The sequence below is a fragment of the Lissotriton vulgaris genome, chromosome 4_1 (assembly GCF_964263255.1).
Source record: "Lissotriton vulgaris chromosome 4_1, aLisVul1.2, whole genome shotgun sequence".
Lineage (NCBI taxonomy): Eukaryota > Metazoa > Chordata > Amphibia > Caudata > Salamandridae > Lissotriton > Lissotriton vulgaris.
The window spans coordinates 716,784,878-716,812,299 of record NC_141691.1 but is presented as its reverse complement, the minus strand read 5'-3'; positions in this window follow the sequence as shown (position 1 = coordinate 716,812,299).

Sequence of the window (27,422 nt, the reverse complement as noted above, 5' to 3'; positions counted from 1 at the left end):
TGGATGGCATTGGATTGTGGTGATTTTTGTGTGTTTTTCGATTTTTTTTTTGGGTGGTGTTGGGGCCTTTTGCCCAGGGGTACTCAGTGGTGCATGGACTGAGTCTTTCTGTGGGGTCTCTTTAATGTAAACATCATGGAGGTCATGGATGGCATTGGATTGTGGTGATTTTTGTGTGCTTTTTGATTTTTTGGGGTGTTGATGGGGCCTGTCCATGTGGGTGGGGGCCATTTTGAGGACTGGTACAGGCAGGACCTGGACATGTGGTGGGGGTCTAGGGGCCATTTTGAAGCCAGGCAGTGTGCTTTGTTGTGCCATAGGCCTGCACCCAGTCTGCCATGCTTTCATCCGTTATGCCCAGGGGTACTCAGTGGTGCATGGGCCTAGTCTTTCTGTGGGGTGTCATGAATTTGAACATGATTGAGGGCATGGATGGCATTGGATTGTGGTGATTTTTGTGTGTTTTTCGATTTTTGGGCTGTTGTTGGGGCCTTTTGCCCAGGGGTACTCAGTGGTGCAGGGACTGAGTCTTTCTGTGGGGTCTCTTTAATGTAAACATCATGGAGGGCATGGATGGCATTGGATTGTGGTGATTTGTGTGTGTTTTTCGATTTTTTGGGGTGTTGATGGGGCCTGTCCATGTTGGTGGGGGCCATTTTGAGGACTGGTACAGGCAGGGCCTGGCCATGTGGTGGGATTCTTGGGGCCATTTTGAAGCCTAGACAGTGTGCTTTGTTGTGCCATAGGCCTGCACCCAGTCTGCCATGCTTTCATCCATTATGCCCATGGGTACTCAGTGGTGCATGGGTCTAGTCTTTCTGTGGGATGTCTTGAATTTGAACATGACTGAGGGCATGGATGGCATTGGATTTTGTTTTTTTGTGTGTTTTTCGATTTTTGGGCTGTTGTTGGGGCCTTTTGCCCAGGGGTACTCAGTGGTGCATGGACTGAGTCTTTCTGTGGGGTCTCTTTAATGTAAACATCATGGAAGGCATGGATGGCATTGGATTGTGGTGATTTTTGTGTGTTTTTTTTATATTTTGGGGTGTTGATGGGGCCTGTCCATGTGGGTGGGGGCCATTTTGAGGACTGGTACAGGCAGGGCCTGGCCATGTGGTGGGGGTCTAGGGGCCATTTTTAAACCAGGCAGTGTGCTTTGTTGTGCCATAGGCCTGCACCCAGTCTGCATGCTTTCATCCATTATGACCAATGGTACTCAGTGGTGCATGGGCCTAGTCTTTCTGTGGGGTGTCTTGAATTTGAACATGATTGAGGGCATGAATGGCATTGGATTGTGGTGATTTTTGTATGTTTTTCGATTTTTGGGCTGTTGTTCGGGCCTTTTGCCCAGGCGTTAAGCATGGGCGAATTTTGCGAATCTCGCGTTCGCGAATTTTGCGGATTTGCGAACTCGCAATCCGCAAAATCCGCGAATTTCCGCGAATTTGCGGATTTTTTTTTGTGTTCGCCCGTGTTTCTGCCAGTTCGCGAGGGTTTTTACAATTTCGCAATTTGCGAACTTACCTGTCGGGTCGCAAGTTTTGCGAACTTGTTGTTTCTACGTGTCCAGCCTGTTTGGGACACTCTTCTTCATCACTGCCACTCTCTGTCACCACTGCCACTCTCTGACTACTCATGCCACCCTCTGGCCCACCCATGCCACCCTCTGTTTCATCACCACACCCTCTGGTTGTCCAGTGTACATTATTTTCGGCAAAGCAAAGCACACCTTCCCTGCCTCAAGTGACCTGAATTAATTTGGGGCTGATTAATGTGTCACAGAATATTTTTTTAGCTGGCACCTGCTTCCTTAGTGCGCCCTGATTAGTGATCTTTTGCACTTGCTAAGTGCTTTCATTGTTGCAAAATTAGTTACAACACCTGCCCTGCCCCACCTGACAATAATGAATTAGGGGCTGATTAATGGATTTTAACTTCCAGCCTGGCTCCTGCTTGTCTCCCTTAGCTGTAATTCAGGACCTTTGTGGCATATGTGTAACTATTCTGAGGTTCAGAGCAGGGTCACATAATAGTTGCAACTGGCAACTGAACTCTGGAGGGGCCCCTCAGGAAGCACTACAGGAAATGGCTACTAATGATGAGCCTGAACTTTTGAACCTGGTAAGTAGTTTCAGTTTTGCTAAGATCGTATTTCTGCAATTTAGCACTTATTCGCGGGGCGCGAAGTTGTACTGGGAAGCCGCGAACTCACGCGAACAGTGCGAGCAGTGCGAGCAAAATCCGCTGCTCGCGGATTTGCGGATTTTGCAGGAGATTCGCGAATCTCGCGGATTGCGAATTTCCCGAAAATCCGCAGAATCCGCGAGCGAAACGGATTTTCCGCCCATGCTTACCAGGCGTACTCAGTGGTGCATGGACTGAGTCTTTCTGTGGGGTCTCTTTAATGTAAACATCATGGAGGGCATGGATGGCATTGGATTGTGGTGATTTTTGTGTGTTTTTCAATTTTTTGGGGTGTTGATGGGGCCTGTCCATGTGGGTGGGGGCCATTTTGAGGACTGGTACAGGCAGGGCCTGGCCATGTGGTGGGGGTCTATGGGCCCTTTTGAAGCCAGGCAGTGTGCTTTGTTGTGCCATAGGCCTGCACCCAGTCTGCCATGCTTTCATCCGTTATGCACAGGGGTACTCAGTGGTGCATGGGCCTAGTCTTTCTGTGGGGTGTCTTGAATTTGAGAAAGTGTGTAATCCCTGTGCACTCGAAATGCGACTTTTTTTACAAGAATTGAATATGCCAATATAAGAACTGCGCTCTGGTCGTCGCACAAAGTCAGGTCGTGCCTTTCGAAATAATTGCAAGTGTTGAGGGTAGAGTCATCTATCCTCGAGGCTGAGCGCAAAATTGACTTGGAAACAACATGGTTTCTTATCCACAATCCATGAATTTATTTGCAAACTTTGAAATTTCCAATAAAGATTAAGACGTCGTGTATCAACAAAACTTCATTGCATACATACTGATATTCTTATGTAACATTGTTGGTGAAAAAATATCCTTTTCAATTCACCCAATGCATTTCCGGTCATGCAAAAGTGACCATTCGTCAGGGGTCTGAAACAAGGGACAAACAGGACCATGTTAGTCTATTGTGTACAATGTAAAAATATTAATAAACTGAGGAATCACAAGTAAGCTGTAACATGCAATCTACACATGCCTCATATTCACGAAGTGCACCAGAGGATTTAAGGGAGTGAAGTGAAATGGAGTGGGTAAAGACGTACTGAAGGAAAAGTATGGTATCTATCACCAAAAAATGTAGAACCAATCGGTGCGCAATAGCTCAACAAGAATGAATACATGTGTGAAAAACCAAACGAACCATACCTGTGCAACGAAATATGAAAGTAAAATCTACAATCACAACACTCAACCACTTATGAGCAAACGGACGCCGCCGCGTCTCGAAGGATTCAATCGAATCAAGACCTTACTACAATCGAGTCTAACATTGGTTAAACAGCAGTCATGTGATCGCATCATGAACCAATCCGAAACCAGGAGCTGGTACCAGCCCCCGCCACGTGACCTGAGTGTAATGGCTTCACAACATGGAAGTGCGGGCACATCGCATTACTGGCAAAGAGAACACCAAATTGTGATGTGCTGTTATACACAAATGTGGCATAAACAATAAACACAAACATAGAAACATAAAATGAAGACAATAATGCACAATGATGAGAATGTAAGATATGAACCAAATAAATTGCATTGCTAAAGAAAATGATACAACATGTGAATTTAGCTGTAACAAGGGGATCAGAGTCATTCAAAAGTCAATGCTGTCTACATAATGGATCATAAAAAGCACGAATGTTCAACACAATCATTTAAACAAGTTGGATGGTTAGAGTTCAATGATTTGATCCATTAAAACTCTGCTCTTAATCTTTGTTTCACCGGATCCATGTCTTGGCGTTGCGAGATAGTCTCGAGAACCATGAATTTTAATTGTGAAATTTGATGCCCAGCTTCTTTCCAGTGGCAAGCTAAGGAAGATTTAAGGTTCGCAAGCCTGATATTACTTTTGAGTTCCGTAATGCGGACTTTAATTTTACGTTCAGTTTGTCCGACATAAATTTTGCCACATGGGCATTTGATTGAATAGATACAGTTAGAGGTATCGCAAGTGCTGGAGTGACATAGTTCAATAGGATAACCTTTAGTAGGATGCGTGAGGATTTTGCCAGTGATTACGTTATTGCAGTGAATGCAGTTTAAACATTTTGACATCCCTTTCCGTTTGTGTTTCTCCTTTTTTGGTGCGTTCAGTAGCTCTTTTAAGTTTTTCGACCTTAAATCTTCCTTAGCTTGCCACTGGAAAGAAGCTGTTTCTTATAAACAAGGGAACCCCATAGATTTGAACCTGGGGTGGAATGATACTTTTGAGGAACAATGGTTCAGAGTAGGCCTAATGAGGTCCAAGGGAACAAGGGGTGACAATAGCGAGTATTTAATAAACGCTAGGGAGCGAGAATTGTAGGTACAAGTAGAAATTTTTATTTTCTCTTTCTTTTTTATAGATAAACATAAATATTCTTATACTGTATTTCAGGTGCTCAAGTGAATAGTACGGTGCAGGACGTGACATAAGTGATCAAAGTGAACGGACTGTCACACAACAACAACAAGGTTAAGGGGGGCGTGGCTTGGGCGCCGATGGCGATGGTCGCCTGAGAGCTCGGCTCCGGGACTAAGCCCGAAATTATCCTGAACATCGGAGGCTGAGGGGCACCCCAGACCCCGAATTCGGTTGAGCGAGGCGACGACACCCTGCCGAGGGCCCTGGTGGAGTTTGGACGGAGGTGGCTTTGAAGAAATGCCGAAGTTTGCGGAGTGACGGAGTGCGACCCAATATGGCGCCCGGACCCCTTTGTCCCCTTGAACGAACCTACGGAGCTGAGGAGGTCTCGCGGATGTCGCCCGGCACCCGGCTTCACCAGCCTCAGTGGTCTTAGACGTTAGTCATTGGCTGGTTCGGACCCTCCACAGCGGGACCATACTCGATTGGACGACCGGGCGGGTGCCCACGCGTTAGAGGGCGCCGGGCACGGGTGCCCTCAGGTCCAGGCGGTGATCTGCACCGCGACTCCGCAACTAGCTGCGAGTTCCTGGCCACCCCGACTACATGGATGGCGCGACACTCGGGCGCCACAGGACGACCGGGGGAGTTGGTGGCCCTTGCCCCGGAGCTATAGTGGATGAACGGGCCTGCCCGACTCGGAGACGGGTGTCTCCGCCCCCTTATCGGTGCCCTCGGACGCCGTGGCGGTGGCGTGAGCCGAAACGGCGGAGTCTCCACAGGCTCTGGAGAAGGAGATCGCCCATTCCGGACTTGAGGGCGAAATCCCGGGAAAGTCGTGCTGGACACTTGCACACGGAGACGCCTACTCCGGGACCTTTGCGGAGAGCCCCTGGCAGCATGGGGAAACCTAAAGGAGCCAAGGGATCCAGCCAGGCCACCTCGGACTCTGAGGCCCAGGACAAGGAAGAGCATGGAGATCCTAAACGACCTGGTGGCGCACCACTCCAGCAACAATTCGACCGTGTACTGGAAGCCATAGAGGCAACTCGGTCGGCTCTACAACAGGACATTGCCCAGGTGGCGACTGGCCTAGGCCTCCTTAGGGCAGACCATGGTAAACTCTCAGACCGGGTCAAGGAGGTGGAGAGCACGGTGAAGACTATCGAACCGGCGCAGAGAACCCTGGCTGCGACGATAAAGGATGCCATGTCCCGAATCGAGACCCTCGAACGGAGGGCGGAGGATGCGGAAGGCCGAAACAGGAGGAATAACATTCGGGTAGTGGGCCTGCCGGAAAAGATCGAGGAAGGCGATATGGTGCGCTACTTGGAGACCTGGCTCCGAGACACGGTGGTCCCGGAGGGCCTGTCCTCCTTTTACACTCTAGAACGGGCCCACAGAGTTCCAGCGCGGCCCCCACAGCTGGGACGAGCCCCGAGGCCGGTGGTGGCGCGGTTGCTCCATTTCCGGGACAGAGACCTGATCCTAAATGCCGCCAGACACAATGGCCCATTCCAGGTTGCAAACAGTCAGGTGAATATCTTCCCTGACTATACCTACGAGACGCAGCGCAAGCGGTTCTCCTTCCTGGCGGTTAAACGTGAACTCAGGAGTGAGGGCATCCAATATTCACTCCTATTTCCCGCGAGGCTCCGAATCATTGTCGACGACAAAACCCAGTTCTTCGACACCCCGGAGGAGGTCTGTGACTGGCTCGAACTGTACCGAACGGGGAAGGATGGTTATAACGCCTCGACTCATCAGGCGGAGGAGCCGGAACAAAGGAGGCGCTCTAAAAGGGTCAGGAACCGCCGCGGCCGCACGGGAGGGCCCTCGACAGCGGAGACATCATCTGAGCGGAGGGGAGTGTTGGAAGTTCTGTCGGAACTGTCGGGAGCAAGGGGCGAAGACATCGAAGAGGAGGAAGAAAACCCGGGTGCTCAGGGGGCACCATCGGACTCGGAAGACTCAGTGGCAGACAGTACCCACACACCGGTGATCACACCGAAATCGGTGGAAGACCTTTTGGACGGACAAGGGTAATGGGATAGGTTGCCTTGTTTTGGGTGGGGGCCCGGCAGGGGGGAGGCGGCTGCCGTTCTTTATTGCTGACAATGGGAGAGGGAGGGTTGGGAGGCTTCTGCTCTTGCCCCGAAAGATTTTGACACAGGGGGGGGCTTATTATAGTCCTGGTGGCCTGGGCGACGAGGGCCCACTGCCTCCGCTCAGCCCGCACCTGGCCCATAAGGCCTTCCTACGGTGGCGACCGTAGGACTAGTGGGGTTTTTGGGGTTGTTCTCCGTAGAAGTTTGGATGGGATCTAGATGGTGCAGTTTGGGTCCTGTTCTGGGGTGGTTGGGAGGGGGTTTTGTTGGTTTTTGGGGGGTTTGGTTCTGGTTGGGGAAAATGGCCGCCGTCAGCGCTGGGAGGATTGATGTCTTTTTTTTGTGGGGACCTGGACGGGGAGACTGTGCAAGAACACTCTGGGACAATGGCTGATGTTGCTAACTTGAAATGTATTACTTGGAACGTGAGGGGGCTTCACACTATGTCCAGGCGTCACAGGGTCCACGCTTATTTAGTGCGTAGGGGAGTGCAAATGGCGCTGCTGCAGGAAACGCATCTGAACAAGGCGGAAGGGGCGGCGCTTCAGCGTAGGTGGCGAGGGCAGGTCTTCTCCACGGCGTACTCTGCTTATGCCAGGGGGGCGCTAATATGGATCAGGGCAGGAGTCCCCTTCCAGGTCACGAGGACAGTGTTGGACCCAGAGGGGCGTTTCGTGGCCATATCAGGCACGCTGGGAGGGAGGGACTTGAACGTTTGCTGTGTGTATGCCCCTAATGTGGACCAGACTGCCTTCCTTTCCAGGTTATCGGGCTCGTTGGCCCACTTTTTCGCCGGTCCCCTCCTGCTGGGGGGAGACTTTAACTCCGTGGTAGATGTAGACATAGACCGCTCGCATCCCCCGCTCCCCGATTCCCCGGTCCGGCGGACGGCTAAGGGCCGTCAAGATTGGCAGACCCGCTGGGGTTTGACGGACATCTGGAGGGCGCATCACCCCGCGTCTAGAGATTATTCGTACTTTTCGAGCCTTCATGAGCTGCATGTCAGACTGGATGGCTTTCTTGGTTCGTCCGAATTAGTCTCGGCAGCGGTCCGATCGGAGTATTTATCGCGGACCATCTCGGACCATAACCCCCTCCTGCTGGACATTCGCTGGTTCCCTGGGACGCCGGCGGTACCCACCTGGAAGATGCGCCCCGAGATCCTCGAGGACAGTGTCTTCAAGGCAGACCTAGGGGAGAGAATCACGGATTATTTTGCATCCAACGGCGGCTCCGCGAGTACTAGGGCGGTCGAATGGGACGCTTTCAAGACGGTGGTGAGGGGGTACTGTATCTCTAAGAAGGTGGGCATGCGGCGTGTTATCCTGGCTGACCTAGACGCAGCGGACCGAATGCTCCGCGAGCTCGAAATTAGCCGACCCGGACACCCGGAATTGCAAACACAAACGGCAGAGGCGAGGGAGAAGGTGGCGGTGGAGGTCGAACGGCTCCGCTGTTTCGATTATAAGGCCTACACGGTCCGATCTATAGCGGAGGGCGACAGATCGAGCGCGTTACTGGCGTGGTTGGCCAACCCTACGCGCCAGTCCCAAACGACGACTAGGATGCGCAGGGCGGATGGGACCGAGGTGTGCACCCAACCGGAGATCCTCAATTGCTTCCGGCATTATTACGAATGTTTATACCGCAGTCGCTCCGCGCGTGACCCAGACCGGCTTGATAACTATCTTAGCCCGTTGGAACTCCGCACAGTGGAACAGGAAGTGGCAGACGCCCTGGGATCTGACATCGGCTTGGGGGAGATCCGCGGGGCCATCAAACAGATGGCGAGGAACAAGACCCCGGGCCTAGATGGCCTGCCGGTGGAGTTCTATGCAGCTTATGCTGACCTCCTGGCCCCTCGTTTACTGGTGGTCTACAGGGAGGCGAAGAGGCTGGGTCGCCTCCCCGGCTCGATGTGTGAGGCGTTGGTGGTTCCTCTCCTCAAGCCAGGCCGAGACTCGTCTGACCCGGGGTCCTACCGCCCCCTCTCAATGCTGACGGTGGACTACAAAATATTGAGCAGCGTCTTGGCCTCAAGGCTGTTAGGACATATGAGCTCCCTAGTGCACGAGGACCAAGCCGGTTTCATCCCACGGCGAAATACGACCATGAACATCCGAAGGTTGTTTCGCTTGCTTGGGGAACCATTCGTGGATGCCCCGTCCCCGGTAGTTTTGTCGGTGGACCTGGAGAAGGCTTTTGATAGCCTGGAGTGGGACTACTTAAGCGCGGTATTGCGGAAATTCGGCCTCGGGGAGGGATTTATCAAATGGACAGCAGTTCTCTACGCTTCCGCTTCAGCCAGGGTTAGATCGGGCCCTTTGATATCATCGCGATATCCGGTGGAGCGTGGCACACGGCAAGGGTGCTCCTTATCCCCGCTTCTTTTTGCACTAGCGGTGGAGCCACTAGCGATGCATCTTCGCTCGGGAGCCCACTATACGGGCTTATGGACAGCGGCGGGCCCGCATTACGTCTCGCTCTATGCGGACGACCTGTTGCTCTTCCTGGAGGATCCGGTCGACGCATTACGGGGAGCGGAATTAGCGCTTACGGAGTTCGGAGACGTCTCAGGCCTACAAGTGAACTGGTCTAAGACCTGCCTCTTCCCGATGCGTAGGGGTGTCCCCACTCCGGCGCTATGTAAGGAGATCAGATGGGAACCCGACTGCTTTAAATACCTTGGGGTATTTGTGTACCACGACCAGCCCGACCTCCTAGACGGAAACATTGCCCGTTGCATACGAGCACTCCGAGGCAGCTTGGACTTTTGGGCCACGCTGCCGCTCTCCGTGGCAGGACGCATCGCCCTGCTCAAAATGGTGGCGCTCCCCCGATTATTGTATTACTTTCGGACTTTGCCGATCTGGGTCCCGCCGGCTACGTTTCGCCGCTTGCGTTCTATGGTGGTCGGGTTCCTTTGGGGCAAGGGCCGGCGGCGAGTGGCCCTCAATACCCTGATGAGGCCGAAGGACGAGGGGGGGCTCGCTGTGCCGGACTTCGAGAAGTATTACCTAGCGGCGCAGCTCCAAACATACACCCAGGAGATAGCCAGGGAGTTCAGAGGCCCGGAAGACGGTAGAGGGACGGGTATGGCCAGGCACGTCCTCTCCTTTATCGCGCTGCAACAGCGTTTGGTCCTTCGGGACCTGTCGATGGAGGAGCGGACTATCCGACTTTGTTGGAATCGGGCTCATAACAGGGGTCACCTGCGGACCCCATATGCACCTGAAATTCCATTGGGGATGCTGACGGCCCTCCCCCACGGAGGAGACTGGTCGCGACTGGCGGACTGGGAGGATTCGGGTTTACAGCTCGTCGGGGACCTGTATGAGGACGGAGTGCTCCTGTCCTTTCAGGATCTCATTGACCGCTTTGGGATCCCCCGGGGCGACTTTTTGCTGCACTCGGCCATTGTGCGAGTGATCCAGGCGCACTGGCAAAACGGACTAGAGGAACCTCAATTGTCCCAGGTGTGCCAGTATGTAATGATGTCGGCGGGCACAGTGAAGGCGGTCACTTGCCTTTATGGCAGGCTGATTACCGAGGGGTTGGTCCCTCTCGCCACACTGAAGTCCCGCTGGGAAGAGGACATCGGTAGGGAGATCCCGGAGACGACCTGGTCCCAGCTGGTGAGGCGAGCATGGAAGGGTACACGTAGCGCCCGTTTCCAACTGGTCCACTATTATGTTCTCCATAGGGCGTACCTGACCCCGGTTAAGATCAGGCGTTATTTTGCCACGGCTTCGGCGGAATGCCCTAGGTGCCCGGCTCAGGAGGCGGACCTCCTGCACATGCTATGGGCCTGTCCATTATTGACGTCCTACTGGCAGGAGGTGGCGGCGACTTTGGAAGAGGTGACGGGGAGGCACTTATCGTTCGATGCGGCGGTAGGGCTATTGCACTGGTTCCCCCATACCCCCCGGAATAAAATCACCAGTAAATTTATCGACCTGGGGCTCCTACTTGCTAAGCGAGAGGTGACCAGGAACTGGAAGGCACGTGCTGGTCCTACGGGCAGCAGATGGCACGGTGAACTTTTGAAATGGGCGGCGGGTGAGAGCGCGCTGCGATATCAGTTGGCTTGGAGGCAAAGCAATGAGAAGGCGCAGGAGGCCGCGTTAGAATGGGAAACGCTGGTGCAGGCCCTCAGGGATTATTGTGCCCCCAGCGACTCCGAAAGCAAAGAGGCAACTAGACCCGAGTCCCGTTAGACACTAGCATTAACAGCACTATTACCTTCCCCGTGGGTCAAGCAGTGGATCCTAAAGTGATAAGCTCCCTAGTGCTGATGGTGGGGAGGGGGGGGAGGGGGGAGTTTCACAATGACTGGAAGTTTGAGGGGGGGGTATCTTTTTGGGGGTTGGGGTTTGTTTAGAAAAGCAGAGGACGGACAGTGTGTTATCCGGACCAGCTCCCGCATCCTACTGACCCCAGCTACATTCGCCGCCCAACCCCAGGGATATGGGCTGCTTGGCTGTATAGCAATGCTATGGAAGGGGGTCGGTGGGCTATATCTTGTAAAAGTTGGCTATAATATGATGCTGGTCGTTACTGTATTGCTGTACTGATTCCTGCAATAAAAATATATTTAAAAAAAAAAAAAAAAAAACAACAACAAGGTTAAAAACACAACAATTATATACACTAAAGCGAGTGAAATTCCTTGGGTGGGTCGACGGCGTTTCGATCTATATAGCTTTAGATCATCATCAGGACCCTTGTTCCCTTGGACCTCATTAGGCCTACTCTGAACCATTGTTCCTCAAAAGTACTGGAAAGAAGCTGGGCATCAAATTTCACAATTAAAATTCATGGTTCTCGAGACTATCTCGCAACGCCAAAACATGGTTCTGGTGAAACAAAGAATAAGAGCAGAGTTTTACTGGATCAAAAAATTGAACTCTAACCATCCGACTGAATTAAATTATCGTGTTGAACATTCGTGCTTTTTATGATCCATTATGTAGACAGCATTGACTTTTGAATGACTCTGATCCCCTTGTTACAGGTAAATTCACATGTCGTACCATTTCCTTTAGCAATGCAATTTATTTGGTTCATATCTTACATTCTCATCATTGTGTATTATTGTCTTCATTTTATGTTTCTATGTTTGTGTTTATTGTTTATGCCACATTTGTGTATAACAGCACATCACAATTTGGTGTTCTCTTTGCCAGTAATGCGGTGCGCCCGCACTTCCGTGTTGTGAAGCCATTACACTCAGGTCACGTGGCGGGGGCTGGTACCAGCTCCCGGTTTCGGATTGGTTCATGACTTCCATTTAACCAATGTTCGACTCGATTGTAGTAAGGTCTTGATTCGATTGAATCCTTCTAGACGCGGCGGCGTCCGTTGGCTCGTAAGTGGTTGAGTGTTGTGATTGTAGTTTTTACTCTCATATTTCGTTGCACGGGCATGGTTCGTTTGGTTTTTCACACATGTATTAAGTCTTGTTGAGCTATTGCGCACCGATTGGTTCTACATTTTTTGGTGATAGATACCATACTTTTCCTTCAGTACGTTTTTACCCACTCCATTTCACTTCACTCCGTTAAATCCTCCGGTGCACTTCGTGAATATGAGGTATTTGTAGATTGCATGTTACAGCTTACTTGTGATTCCTCAGTTTATTATTATTTTTACATAGTACAGGAGTGACTAATATGGTCCTGTTTGTCCCTTGTTTCAGACCCCTGACGAAGGGTCACTTTTGCATGACCGGAAATGCATTGGGTGAATTGAAAAGGATATTTTTTCACCAACACTGTTACATAAGAATTTCATTATGTATGCAATGAAGTTTTGTTGATACATGACGTCTTAATATTCATTGGAAATTTCAAAGTTTGCAAATAAATTCATGGAATGTGGATAAGAAACCATGTTGTTTCCAAGTCAATTTTGCGCTCAGCCTCGAGGATAGATGACTCTACCCTCAACACTTGAAATTGTGTCATGAATTTGAACATGATTGAAGGAATGGATGGCATTAGATTGTGGTGATTTTTGTGTGTTTTTCGATATTTGGGCTGTTGTTGGGGCCTTTTGCCCAGGGGTACTCAGTAGTGCATGGACTGAGTCTTTCTGTGGGGTCTCTTTAATGTAAACATCATGGAGGGCATGGATGGCACTGGATTGTGGTGATTTTTGTGTGTTTTTTTATTTTTTGGGGTGTTGATGGGGCCTGTCCATGTGGGTGGGGGCCATTTTGAGGACTGGTACAGGCAGGACCTGGCCATGTGGTGGGGGTCTAGGGGCCATTTTGATGCCAGGCAGTGTGCTTTGGTGTGCCATAGGCCTGCACCCAGTCTGCCATGCTTTCATCCATTATGCCCAGGGGTACTCTGTCAGTGGTGCATTTTATTGGTCTTTCCATTTTGGGGGGTGGGTATAATAATAATGCTTACTTGGAAACTATTAATTGAATCGCTACATATGCAACATTTATTTAACTGATGTTCCTCTGGCTTTGTTTGCTTTTAGATGCAGAAGACGAATCATCAGCCTCATCGTTCCTCATCAGTGCCAGGAACAAGTCCTGTTGCTGTGTGTGCAGCACAACGTCACGTGTGGCCACACCCAACTCTGCAACTTGTGCAACTGTGCCTGCTATTCTGACATCGGAAGAAGATGGCCCCAAAAAAAGTTGCCCGTAGCTCCTCTAGCAAGAAAGTTACCAGTAAGGAGCAGAAGAAGCAAGTGGAGCCACTTGCCAAGGAGAATGGTGTGCCGACCGCCGCATTTTTGGGGTAAAAAAAAGTACGCCAGCAGCAGCGGGGTCTGCTGGGGACCAAGCTGGAAGCAGCACCCCCACTCCATTGGGCTCAGTGCCACCACCACCACGCCAACTTAAGTCCAAGCCCTTGAGTGCTGCAGAGGCAGCCAGTATAGTTGTTCAATCACCATCGACCAGTGATGTTGGCTCATCGCAAGAAAGTTGCAGCATCCCTCAATCAACACAGGTTGTTGTAACTCATCTGACGAGTGTTCAACAACCACAGCCGCAACAACAACCACATGTGCAAGTACAAGCCCAAGTACATGTGGAAGGAGAGGCAGCGCAAGGAGATGCGCAAGCAGAGGTGCATGGAGCGGCACAAGTGCCCACAATAGTTGTTCCTCCCGAAGTTGGGGCACATCAGGAAATCAACATTCAAGCCGAGGTATCATTTGAGGAAGCCACTCCTCCTGATCATTCATTGTCTTCCAGATCCCTAGCAAGGAAAAGATCAAGGATGGTGTCTACATCTTCTTCAAGCCCCCTTCCTTCTGATTATATGGATAAAAATTGGGAACCACCACGGCCGTCTGAGAGTGAGGCACACCATGATCTGACAAAGGTAGCTAAGCGTAAAAGGAAGGTCCCCGAAAGTCTCATAGTTATGGAGCGTGATGATGACGCTGAACAAGAAGTGGCGTATACTCCTGCTGATGAAGACTCTCATGATGACGACGCAGTCATCATAGACGTCACTGCAGCCTCAGCGGCCATGCAGCAAACAGACATTTTTACCCTAGCCCGAAATGCTGCTGAGCGTGATGTTGGCGACGTGGCAATGGGATCACCACCAATGCAGTTAACTAGTACACCACCACCTACCGCTTCCATATTTTCTCGCCAGAAGGGACCTCCATCCACCTCGACCTCCATTTCCTCAATTAGTGGCGCTGTAAGTGCACAACGTAGTAAATTTTGGCAACACACATCCTCCACTTCATCTGGCATTAGCATTCCCAGTATCGCCTCCTCCGCCCCCCCACAGACATTTGAAGTCCGCAGAATGGGACTTCTTTAGTGTTAGCCCAACAAGGAAAAACATAGCCATTTGTACCATTTGTAAGCTTCGAGTTAGTCGTGGTAAGCTTGGTACCAACTATGGTACTGGAGGCCAGAGAGGTCATCTTGAGAGACAGCACACTGTCAAATGGCATGCGCACCTAAAGGAGATCAAGGCAGCTCCAATTGCAAGTCAACAAATTGTATCCGTTGATGTTTCATCTAATGATGACGAGGAGGAAGAAGCGTCAAACATTTCATCACTTACACCCAGTACCCCTGTCAGCAGTACACCCCTTGCAAGATATATGAGCCACACTAAGAGTGTGGGAGAGAGTGAGACACCAATGCGAAAAAATTCATCATCACCAAGCGTAACTGGGTTGAAGAAGTCATCATCATCCCATAAAATGGTCCAGCCCACCATTAGAAGCATGTTGTTTTCAGATGCGCCATTTGAACGCAACCACCCAATGACGCGTCTGTATAACACTAAGATGGCTAAAATGCTAGTGATGGACCTTCTCCCTTTTTCTTTTGTGGAAGGGGTGGTTTTTTTTGAATTAGTGGCAATGCTCTGCCCTAAATGGAAGGTTCCTAGCCGGTTCTATTTTGCCAGAGTTGCGGTTCCAGCACTACATGAAGATGTGCTGGAGGTGATTGGGGCAGCTTTGCAGAAGAGTGTGGTTCACACTATACATCTGACAACAGACATGTTGACCAGTTGCCAAGCCGTTGATTACATGTGCATCACTACACACTGGGTCTCTTTTTCAGGGGTTAAAGCAAAGGTAACCGCAGGTGTTGACCCGGACAAAGTTTATAAAGCTGCTCGGAAACATGCAACACTAGCAATGTTTGCCATGGAGAAAAATCATACAGGAGAAAACATTTTGCATGAGTTTAACACAAAGGTCTTTCAATGGTTGTCCCCAAGAAAACGCATGATTGGTTATGTTTCCACGGATAATGGCGCCAATGTAGTTAAGGCCATGGATAAGGGTAACTATTTCAGAGTGCAGTGTTTGGCGCACTGTATAAACCTGGTTGTTAAAAAATTCTTGAGTGAAGAAAGTCCAGTGTGTGAGTTACTGACCATCTGCCGAAGAATGTACACACATTTCAACCATTCTTTTAAGGCCCAGAAGAAGCTGAGGTGCCTGCAATATGAACGTAAACTGACAGTGAAAGCACTCATCCAGGAGGTGGTAACACTTTGGAACTCAACCTTCTACATGCTTGAGCGTCTGTATGAGCAGTATGCGGTAGTCGATCAGTATTTCTTTACACTGGGTACACCTATGATGGACCTGAGGATACAGATGGAGCAATGGAAGCTAGTTAAAAGCCTGACAGACATGCTTCGTCCTTTTGAGGTCTTCAAGCGTGCAGTCTGCAGGGAGGACTGTAATTTGGGAAAAGCTATTCCATTGTTGCGCATGCTAGAGCACCAACTGAAGGCGGTGTCTTCTACGTTTCAAAAAGATGCAAAGCAAGAAACATTTGACTTGGCGGAGAAGTTATTGCAGCGCCTACTTTGCGATGAACGTCTTCAAAAGATCCACACAGAACAGCATTACATTTGTGCTACTATTCTGGATCTACGGTACAAAAAGGCAGTGGCAGGCAGAGACTTCTTTCCTTTTGATGACGCAGATGTTACAAAGTACAAACATTGGCTAGCTGTGTCAGCCAGTCGGTTTGAAAGGGAACGGCAGGAATTTGAAGGAAAAGGCAGTACATCAGCATCAGCAGGCCATCCGGAGTCAAAAAAATCCACTTCAGCATCTGTGGCTGTGGCAGAAGTGAGTGATTTTCCCTCTCAGCCGTTAAAGACACCAGCAACCGTATCATCTGCACCAGACACAACAGTAACATTGTGGGAAGAAGAGGATTTGCTAACTCAGCTTGGGTTTGCTTCTCAAAAGGTCCCAGTAAAAAGTAAGTAAAGTGGAGGAACCCTGGAGAACCTTGAGTCGATGGTGCAGGACTATCTGAATGACTCAACAGAGGTCTATGTTCATGATGACCCATTGGCGTATTGGCATGGGAAAAGAGAATTGTGGCCAGAGATCACCAAACTGGCTATAAATTACTTGTCTTGCCCACTCGCAAGTGTGTCTTCTGAACGTGTTTTCAGTGCTGCTGGTGGCATTGTAACTTCCCAAATTACCCGCCTCTCGCCCAAAAATGTGGAGAGGTTAACAATGATCAAGATGAATCAGCACTTCACACCACCAGATTACAAAATATGAGAAAGCACGCAGGAAGAAGACGAGGAGGACACCAACTTAGATGAGGGAAGTTCTCCTCTGTTAAGTGACCTACTCCCGTCTGAATTTGCAGAGTTTGAGGACGAGCTCTTCTTCCCTGACACCGAGCCCTGATAATGAGTCAATGAATCACTAACTTTCTTTTTTGTCCTTATTCACTTTTATTCCTGTGTGTCTGTCTTTCTTTGTTTTGCAAAATCTATATAAAAAAAACTTTAATCACCTAATCACAAAAACAAGCAGATCAGCAGAACTGTCTTCACTTATTTGCTTATTGATTTGAAGGTGCCGCAGTCTGCATTCCTCAGGTTCACAAATTCACAAGAACATGCTCCTCTATCCTCCTCCTCCAGACTCCTATTTCCCTCAAAGCAGATGGCTGGAATACGCCCAATGAAGAAAGACTCTGCACTTGTGGGGCGGGTCTACTTCTTTGCGGGTGAGTTGACGGGTCTGGGGCATTGCTGTGAAGGTCTAATATAAGGGTGTCTAATAAAAGAGAGAGGGACCCGCTACCAAAGTAATGGGGTACCAACTATTGACTTTGTCAAAAAAGAGATTCCCTTTGGGCACATTAATGAGAACAAAATAACATGACGTACAACAACATTACAAGCAGACTCAGAGCAATACAATGGTAAACCAAATTCTGAAACGACAAATAAATTCAATATGCACAGTTTTATTTTATAATTAAAAATAGAATTAAAAAACAGATTTAAAAGTATGTCAATCAAGGGAAAACAGACAATATATGGAAACAAATTATACTCTAAAGTTCATCAAATGAGTTCCTAAAGCTACACAAAGGGAGATACTCAAAAAGGTATATTCAGCGTCAGTCAGAATACTCCTTAGTTATTATAAAATGGATTCTCTCCCCCAATCCTCAACGCGTTTCGACGGGCCAATTATCATACAGCCGTCTTCCTCAGGAAAAATATTAGCTGTCTTCCCCAGATAACTGTAATTTAAATAAAAATATCTCAGATACAATAATGTAACAAATTAAAAAACTGAACATAAGGCAACAATCCATCTGCGAAACAGAATTGGTCTTTCTCACTATTGCTCAACACATTACGACACTTTATATCATACATATATAGCATCTAACTTTGACATATCTCACAATATTAAAACATAGACAAACATTTTATCATAAACACTGGTTATTTCCTAAATGTCATTCACATTGCAAGCCATGATAAAATATACTCTATATACAGCATGGTCATTCAATTACATTTAACATGATTATATTGTCTATTTGTGCATTTTATCAACATCTCAGGATGGTAATTGTGATTTCAAGATCGTTTAAATTGTTTATACTCAGGGGGTTCATGCTCCCAGGCAATCCCAGATCATTAATGCTGTGTATCATCTACCTCATCTGTCAAATCCCATACTAACCTTAAAATGAGGCGTGCTAAAAAATAGGGGATAGATATCTCCCTTCTTTCTGATAAGACGTACTTCCTGTTGCTAGCAGTCTTTTATAGGTCATATTGCCAACTGTAAGGTATAAAGGAACATAAAAACGACTTATAAGTTCGGTTTCTAAGTAGCTATATTATGTTAAGCATATTAGATGACTCTTTAGCAGACTAAGTGCTCTTAGATAAAAGCCAACACTTCACTTGATGGTCACTCTCTTGAAACTGTTATCCCTTATAGTATCATGCCGCCCATTGAGGTAGCTATAATAACTATCTAGATTAGCCATAGTTAGTTAGCTTAAACCGGCACGGAGATATACTCACATCTTATTTGTGTTGCACGATCCTATGGATAGATGCTAAGCATACCCACTTCAGCGAGTAGATATATCTATTTCTTCATTATATCGCAGTCCTGCAATATGGGGATATAGTTATCACTCTATACTTTCAACTTAGCTGACAGATTTTTAACTATTGTGTCATGCTTCATACTTACTAATAGAAGCAGATTATCCTGCTTACACGCAGTAGAAGGGTTCCGATTCTTTTAGAATTCGAAACAGGGGCACCGCTGGTAAAAAATGAACAAATGGGATATGTTAAAGTCCCATGTTATGCTTTATGTTGTCATAAGCGTTTAATAATCAGGGTTCAGGTAATACTCACATTAAAAATTTAACTTAGACTTAAAAGGGATGCCTCCGTCTTCCCAGTCTTTAGCAATTGCTGCCTCTGAAACATATTAACGCCGTTTTTTAGTTGGTATTAGGGCACACTAGGCAAAAAGTTTGCTCTAGAAACTACCTACAAGATAGCGCATTAACATACCTTCAAGGCTAGACGGATACGGTTCCCGCGTGTAATCTCCGTGGTGTTCGATAAACAACACGGCTTGATTGAAGCGCGCCGTTTAAATACCTTTCCGCTGGCGTGTAAATGCGGAAGTAACCAGGCGCCCTCGGGCTCTATGCATGGAGGTAGAAAGCGGACTCCGATTTAGTGGTAAACGGGCGGCTCAGTCGGCGCCGAAATACGGGCACTTAATATGGCAGGCAGCACTAAAGTAAAATCTAGCGCATATGCTATCCCTCCGGCAGATATTTACCATGTATTTAAGTTTATAATTATGTAAGCACTTGATCCAAAATTTGAGTGTTTTGTTTCTTTAGAGAATACAACAAGTTTACAAAAATTATTTAAAAAAAGGAATTCCTTTATAACCTAATCTTGTAAGGTGTTTTTGGCTAAGCCTCTCCATAGAGGCAACATCTAGATGTGTTGTTTGGCAAAATCTTTATGTAGAAACAACAACTAGATGAAAAACAGACGATAAACTCTTGCTCTCAAGTACTTTTCAAATATACTATTATTATATATATTTATTCTACACCCTATATCAGGAGGGAAATACATCAGTTGCCTTACGCCATTTACATAATTATCCGATATCTATTTGCAGGATCCTCAGGTGTCTATTGTCAATTCTATTTTTAATTATAAAATAAAACTGTGCATATTGAATTTATTTGTCGTTTCAGAATTTGGTTTACCATTGTATTGCTCTGAGTCTGCTTGTAATGTTGTTGTACGTCATGTTATTTTGTTCTCATTAATGTGCCCAAAGGGAATCACTAATATATAGTTCGCGAAGTAGCGCTACGCGAAGCTACGCGAAGTGCACTTCGCACTACGCGAACTTCACGTAGCACTACGCGAGCTGCGTAGTAGCATGTTGGCAATGTGCAAGATGTGTTTTCAATGATTGCACAGTGCGGACAAGCATTTGGCACTGTGCAATCATTTAAAACGGCATCTTGCACAGTGCGAGCTGTAGTTTTCTGCTGCTCGAGTAGATTATTACTCGAGCGGCAGCTTTCTCAACACAAACTAGTAGTTTCTCATTGAGAGCGGTCACGAGCATGCGCAACCACTCACAATGAGAAACCTTACCTCCCCGCGTTGAGAATCTCCCCGGGATGTTATTTTGCTTGCTCGCGGTCGCGAACATGACGTTCAGGACCGCGAACAAGCAAAAAATCAGCACTGCACTACGCGTGTTCGCACTGTGCTAAGTGCAGCTTGCGTAGTGGGAAGTTGCGCAAACTTCGCAAACTCCGTGAGCGTAGCGTAGTGCTTCGCCCAGGGTTAGTCTAATACCGGATAAAAGTGGGTTGGAGAAAATCGGAGCAGAAAAAGATTTTGCGCTTTTGATCACTTGCCTGTCTTTGGGATGCTGTTTGGCGGGCTTTTAGGTTGTTGGGGGTGCGTTTTGTGGTCTGGGAGCAATGCTGTCACAGTCTAATGTTGATTGCATTTGTTTTTCATGAAATCCATGGTGGAAAAGGGGAGTTAGGGCCTAGCTGCACAGCGCATTTGGACTGAATTGAAGGTAGTAGGCCCAATTTTTGCTTTTTGCCTGTTTGGGGGTGTTCTGCTTTTTTGTGGGTGGCTGCAGGGGTCTGGGGCCATTGCTGGGAATGTCTAATACCGGATACAAGTGGTTTGGACAAAATCGGAGGTGACATTTTTTGGCCTTTTTGCTGACTTGCTTGTCTTTGAGGTGCTGTTTGGGGGGGTTCCGGGTGTTTGTGGGTGGGTTTTGGGGTCTTGGAGCACTGCTGGGTATGGATACTTTTGATTGCAAGAGGTTTGAAGCAAATCCATTGTGGCAAAGGGGAGTTAGGGCCTAGCTGCAGAGCGCGCGTGGAGTGATTTTGGACATTTGACTAAAAATGTCCAAGTCCCAATTTTTGTAGTTTTGCTTTTTGGCTGTTTGGGGGTCTTCCACTTCCTTCCGCCTGGGTTGATGGGTCTGGGGCCATTGCTGGGAAGGTCTAATACCGGATAAAAGTGTTTTGGATAAAATACATGGTGAAAAAGTTTTTCACTTTTTATAGTTTTTGCTCTCTTTTGTGTTTTGGGGGGCCTGGTTGGGGGGTTCCTGGTAATTGGGGGTGGGTTTTGGGGTCTGGGAGCACTGCTGGCACAGTCTAATGTTGATTGCATTTGTTTTTCAGGAAATCCTTCGTTGAAAAGTGGAGTTATGACCTAGCTGCACAGCGCGTTTGGACAGAATTGAAAGAAGGCCGAAAATATTCTAAGTATGAGATTTTCCATTTTTGCTTTTTGCCTGTTTGGGGGTGTTCTGATTTTTTGTGGGTGGGTTGGCAGGTCTTGGGGCATTGCTGGGAAGGTCCAATACGGGATAAAAGTGGTTTGGAGAAAATCCATGCTGAAAAGCGTTTTGACACTTTTTTTAACTTAGGGCTCCTTAGGGTTAGCACTAGCAGCAGGATTGCATGTGTTTGGGGGTGATTTTTACAACTGGGTTCTGGGGTCTTAGAGCACTCATGGGAATGTGTAATTTTTGTTGCAAGTGGTTTGAAGAAAATCCATGGTGGAAAAGGGGGGATTTGGCCTAGTTAAAGAAAGCGTTTGCCACTATTCTTAACTTAGGGCTCGTTAGGGTTAGCAGTATTGTATTGCATGTGTTTGGGCGGGGGTTCTAGATTTTAACGACTGGGTGGGGTCTTGGAACACTTGTTGGAATGTCTAATTTTTATTGCAAGTGGTTTGAAGATAATCCATGGTGGGAAAAGGGGGTTTTGGGCAGACTTTCTGAGTGCGTTTTGGCAGGATTTGAAATTAGGCCTCAGCGAGGTAGCAGCAGTATTCTGCACATTTTTGGGAGGGTAATGTGGGGTGTTCTAGATTTTGGGGATTGTCATCTCTGAAAGTGACAGTATAATTTTTGCACTACACAGCGTGCCTTATATGTTTTTTTTCTACGAGGTGTCTTTAACACTACTGTTGTTTTTTTCCATCATCAATTACAGGAATGCTTTTACCCTGTGCCATCGATGTACTACTCAGGCTTACAAATAGCGATCGGCAAATCCGCATCAGGCAGGCAGTGGACAGTGTGTCTGGTCACCAAGATTGATCGACGGAGCATCTAATGGAATGGAGGAGTACCGCGAATAAGAGGAATGGCTGGATGCATCAACTTCAGAAATTCAACGGGACAACTACAAAAAACAGTAACATTATCCGAAATTCTCCTTATCTTTTAAATGATATCATTGTGAACTTGAACTTACTTCTACGAGTGTGACTCTGTGCATTTGTTTGATCTCTGCTTCAAATTCATCCCTCCAGCTATTTGATACGTCTTTGCTATGTTTAACACTAATTTAATGTTCTAAGCGTTTATTCTCTATGAGGGCAGAGAGTCAAGTGAAAATGCGTAATGACTGCAGCCCTGTACTGTCAACTTATTTCTTCGTACTTACTAGTAAGTTGCAGTAAGTAGTAGTACTACTTTTCAATAACCTAACCATCCATTTAGTACTTCTGGCATGCAGTAGTGCACTTCCTTTATGTCCCTTTAAAGATTTATCAATATCTTCTAATCCAAAGATTTGTTTCTCTTCATTTGTTGTTTGAGTGTCCATGCTGTGTTTTTTTTTCCTCTCTACCAAACTTTCCCAAAAACCCCCATTCCCATCCAATTTTCAAACCCTAACCCTCTTCCCCCGGGCTGTGTGGTATTTCATTGAGGTGTGACTGACAACAACAATAAATTTCACACACTTGCTGGGCAGGATAAGGTCAAAGCAACCAGAAGTTCATGTGCGCCATCGTGGATTGATAAGAACATCCTCCTCCTACACGACGTGAACAATCAAATGCTTATTGCTTACCTTACGTTGGCACTGCTTAGGCTACAATTTAGGGCACTGTTCTGTACCGTACTATCTATTGTACTGTTTCTAATGCTACGCTCAGGCCACTCAATGTTTAATTTCCTCTTTTTTTCATATGGTGATACTGCCAGTGTGTACCACTACTGCTACCAGCACAACAATGATGTTGCATCCGTCGAGGATTCAAGCCAACAACCAACCTTAATCACCATTTGCAATGCAGCAAGCCCTGGGGCTACCCCGATTGTCAAACACAAATCACAGGTAAGATAAGCATATTGGAGAGGTAGTAGAATAATGGGCTAGGAGGACTAAGTTGGGAGGAGACTAGGAGAGCAGAGACTGACAGTACTTCTAGTAAAGTACATAAAGTACAGTAGTAGGGCTACTAAATTTACTAACTCGGTTACTTGCATTTTGGTAGATTTCAGTACTAGATGTTTCATTCATGCTGATAAGTTTGAAGAAAACAAAGGTCCATTAACCACCGCCAACCCCCACACTAAATAATATATGAACGCGTGTACTGTGTTTTTGAAAGAAAAGTAATGATTAGAAAATATATATTCGTGTTGTTTTCAGCACAACAATAATAAAATAAATTACCCAAACTCACCCCCCCTCCCGAACCCAACCAATCTCAAAAAGTCCAAAAGTCCCCTTTTCCAAACACCCAGTATCCACCCCCCCAACAGTCTTTAAAAAAGGGGCAAGGGACAGTCACTTCCTCCGGTGGCGTAGTTTTGCAAGCTGTTGCTGCATGTCCCGCTGCTCTTTGCTGAGGTCCCGGAGCTGGCGCTGATGTTTTTGGGCTAACCGCTAAAGGTAGTCCACTCTTCTGCGTAGCCGGTGCACACAAACCATCCAGGATCTGGGGGAGGCCGCTGATGTTGTTGCTGCTGTGAGGTGGCGGCGGGAGGCTGTCGGGCCACGGCTCCATATCGCTGGAGGCTTCTGGCTGGTGGACCCTGGGGCAGTGGAGGAGGATGTTGATGTCTCCTCATGCTCCCGAGCCCACAACCGCCGATACTCAGCACAAATAGCCTCCAGCTTACGGGCCCTGGCCCGGACAGCCATCTACTTACGGGTAAGCTTTTTGGGAGTAGCATCTATGAATAAAGAAAGAAAAATACTGTAGCCAATAGTCTTTAACATAAAGTCAAAATAATTCAACGTCAGGTTGACACTCAGTAACACCAGCAAGTAGCAAACACAGTATAACATTTTGGCATGTATCTTTCCTCCATCTTTGTAAGCATGTGACACTGTGCGTTTCAGGAATTCAACTAGCAGCACTATAGGTAGATTCACTACTACATACATAGTCAGAGAGTACTAAAAAAAGGCCTTTTTTTACTTTTTTTCTCTTGTTTTGCAATTTAAATTACTGGTACGTGAGTTTGTGGTAGCCGCCATAATGGCAGCTCACTCAATTTTCACCCAAGAAATACAGACACAGGCCAAGATGATGCAGACTCGCAGTACTTTAAGTAGTACATGCAGGTGGGGATAGGAATGTCTTACTTTTCTATAGGGGTGGCACTTCCACTGGCCATACTTAATCCACTCAGCGTCTGCTCTACTACATCATGCACCTCTGCTATCGAGGAGGAGGATAAGAAGATAACATACAGGCTTCCAAAGTACGTCTATGATTCTTATTAAGGTCTCAAATGTACCAACATTTCTTTTTGTCAACAACCAACTAACACCCTTTTCATAATATTTTTGAAACCGCCGTCTTCTTTCTTATGTTGAATTGCATTCAACAAAACCATTCTTTACAGCCATAGATATTAAGACTCCCTCGTCCTTCGTTTGACCCTTCTTTAACTTTTCGTTCTTCACATCCCTAAACTACATCTGATATGACTTGGCTTCACAATAAAAATTTACCAGCTGAGTTGAAGTGAAATAGAGGGGGCCATTTGTTACCAGAGAAGTACCGCCGCTAATGCTATTAAAAGTCAAGGTTGACTGTCTTCTCCGTGATAGCCCAAAAAGTAGTTCTAGATTAGTAAATGTTCTTGACAGTACAGTGTACTTATACTAGTGGGGGGGACACCCCCGCGCCGCACGGCCACCAGCTGCTGCGTGTGCCCCTTGCCTGCCCTCTGCCTCGCTGCTGCCTCGTTTGCCGGCTGCCGCCGCTGCGAGTGTTTTTTCCCTTGTTTTGACGGTTTTTTGTGCTTGCTTGTGTAAACTTGGTTTAACTCTCTTTTTGCCCTGTTTTTGCGTTAATTTGTGCCTGTTTGATTGTATTTGCATTTTTCCCCGTGTTTGCTCTCCTTCCTTGTTGTCCGCCTACCGCGCCGCCCCCCGCCCTCCCTTCCCGCCACCGCCGCTTGTCCCCGCCCCTTTTTTGTCTTCTGTAACCCTCCCCGCTCCCGCCTCCCAGCTGCTCCGCCCACCCGCGCACTTGGCCTTAAATGGCGACCGTGCGACGCAGGTGAGTGTGACCCACTTGTGGGACACCCCCGCGCCGCACGGCCACCAGCTGCTGCGTGTGCCCCTTGCCTGCCCTCTGCCTCGCTGCTGCCTCGTTTGCCGGCTGCCGCCGCTGCGAGTGTTTTTTCCCTTGTTTTGACGGTTTTTTGTGCTTGCTTGTGTAAACTTGGTTTAACTCTCTTTTTGCCCTGTTTTTGCGTTAATTTGTGCCTGTTTGATTGTATTTGCATTTTTCCCCGTGTTTGCTCTCCTTCCTTGTTGTCCGCCTACCGCGCCGCCCCCCGCCCTCCCTTCCCGCCACCGCCGCTTGTCCCCGCCCCTTTTTTGTCTTCTGTAACCCTCCCCGCTCCCGCCTCCCAGCTGCTCCGCCCACCCGCGCACTTCGCCTTAAATGGCGACCGTGCGAACGCGCAGCGGTCACGCGCAGCGGGCGCGCCGATTGTGCGCCGAAGGCGCGCCAAAGGTAAGCCCGTCTGCGCCCGTCCGCGACCGGATCGCGACCAGCGCCAGGACCCCTGGACCTCGAAGACCTCGACCTACCCGCCTGACGTACTCAGCCGTCACCCTCATCGCTCTCAACACCGGCCGACTCCCAGAATGCCACCAAGCCACTCCAAGACGCACCCACGGACCTTTCAGCTGCCACGCCTGCAAGTTCTCCTGCATCCGGACCAGCCCCGCACCATCACCCGCCAAGTCGAACTCCAGCAGCACCCACCTCAAGTGCATCCTGCTCAACACCCGCTCCGTCCACAGACACGCCATCGAACTCTGGAACCTCCTAGACGCCACAGCCCCTGACGTTGCCTTCCTCACGGAGACCTGGATGAACGCCTCTTCAGCTCCCGACATCGCCATCGCTATCCCAGAGGGCTACAAGATCGTCCGGAGGGACCGAAACGCCAACCAGATGGGAGGAGGCATCGCCATCATCCACAGGAACACCATCCGTCTCACGACCAGCACCGACAACACCCTGACCAGCGCCGAACACCTGCATTTCCAGATCCACACCAACCCGAACACCACCCTCAGAGGCACCCTGATCTACCGACCCCCTGGACCACGCACGCAATTCAGCGAGGACATCGCCGACTTCATCAGCCCGCATGCCCTCCCCTCCGCTGACTACATCCTCCTGGGAGACCTCAACTTCCATCTGGAGAACAACAACGACCACAACACCAGCACCCTGCTCGACAACCTCGCCAACCTGGGACTCAAGCAACTGGTGTCCACCCCCACCCACCTCGCCGGACACACACTCGACGCCGTCTTCTCATCCAGCACAGACATCGACTTCAGCCACGCCACAGAGCTTCAATGGACGGACCACAGCTGCGTCCACTTCACCTTCAAGAGAACGACGACCCACCAACACCAGCAACAGACCGCCCGCAGAAGCTGGAACAAGATCACAGCAGACCAGCTCGCCACCTCCCTGAGCCAACACCCTCCTGCCAGCTCAGCGAACCCCAGCCAGGCCGCCGACAACCTCACGAAGTGGATCAGCCCCGCTGAGGACCCCGCCTAGCAGACCCGGCAGCAAGAAGGCCCCATGGTTCACCGACGAACTCAAGAGCTCCAAGAAGAACTGCAGAGCCCTCGAGAAAGTCTGGAAAAGGGAACCGACACCGGACAACAGGACCTCCTACAAACTTGCCACCCGGAAACACCACCAGCTGATCCGCGCCGCCAAGAAAACAGCATTCAAGGACCGGTTGGACAACAACGCACACAACTGCAAGGAACTCTTCAACATCGTGAAAGAGCTTTCCAACCCCAGCGCAGGAAACAACGACATCACCCCATCGCAAGACCTCTGCAACTCCCTCGCCTCATACTTCCACAACAAGATCACGGACATACACAGCAGTTTCAACAACCAACCAACGCACACCACGACCGACCAGCCACCCCCCCCCCACCACCACCCTCCACGCCTGGACCCCGATCAGCACCGAAGACACCATCCGCACGATGAACTCCATCCACTCCGGATCACCGACCGACCCCTGCCCTCACCAAGTCTTCAACAAGGCCGACGCTGTCATCGCACCCCACCTGCGAGACATCATCAACACCTCCTTCGACACCGCCATCTTCCCTGAA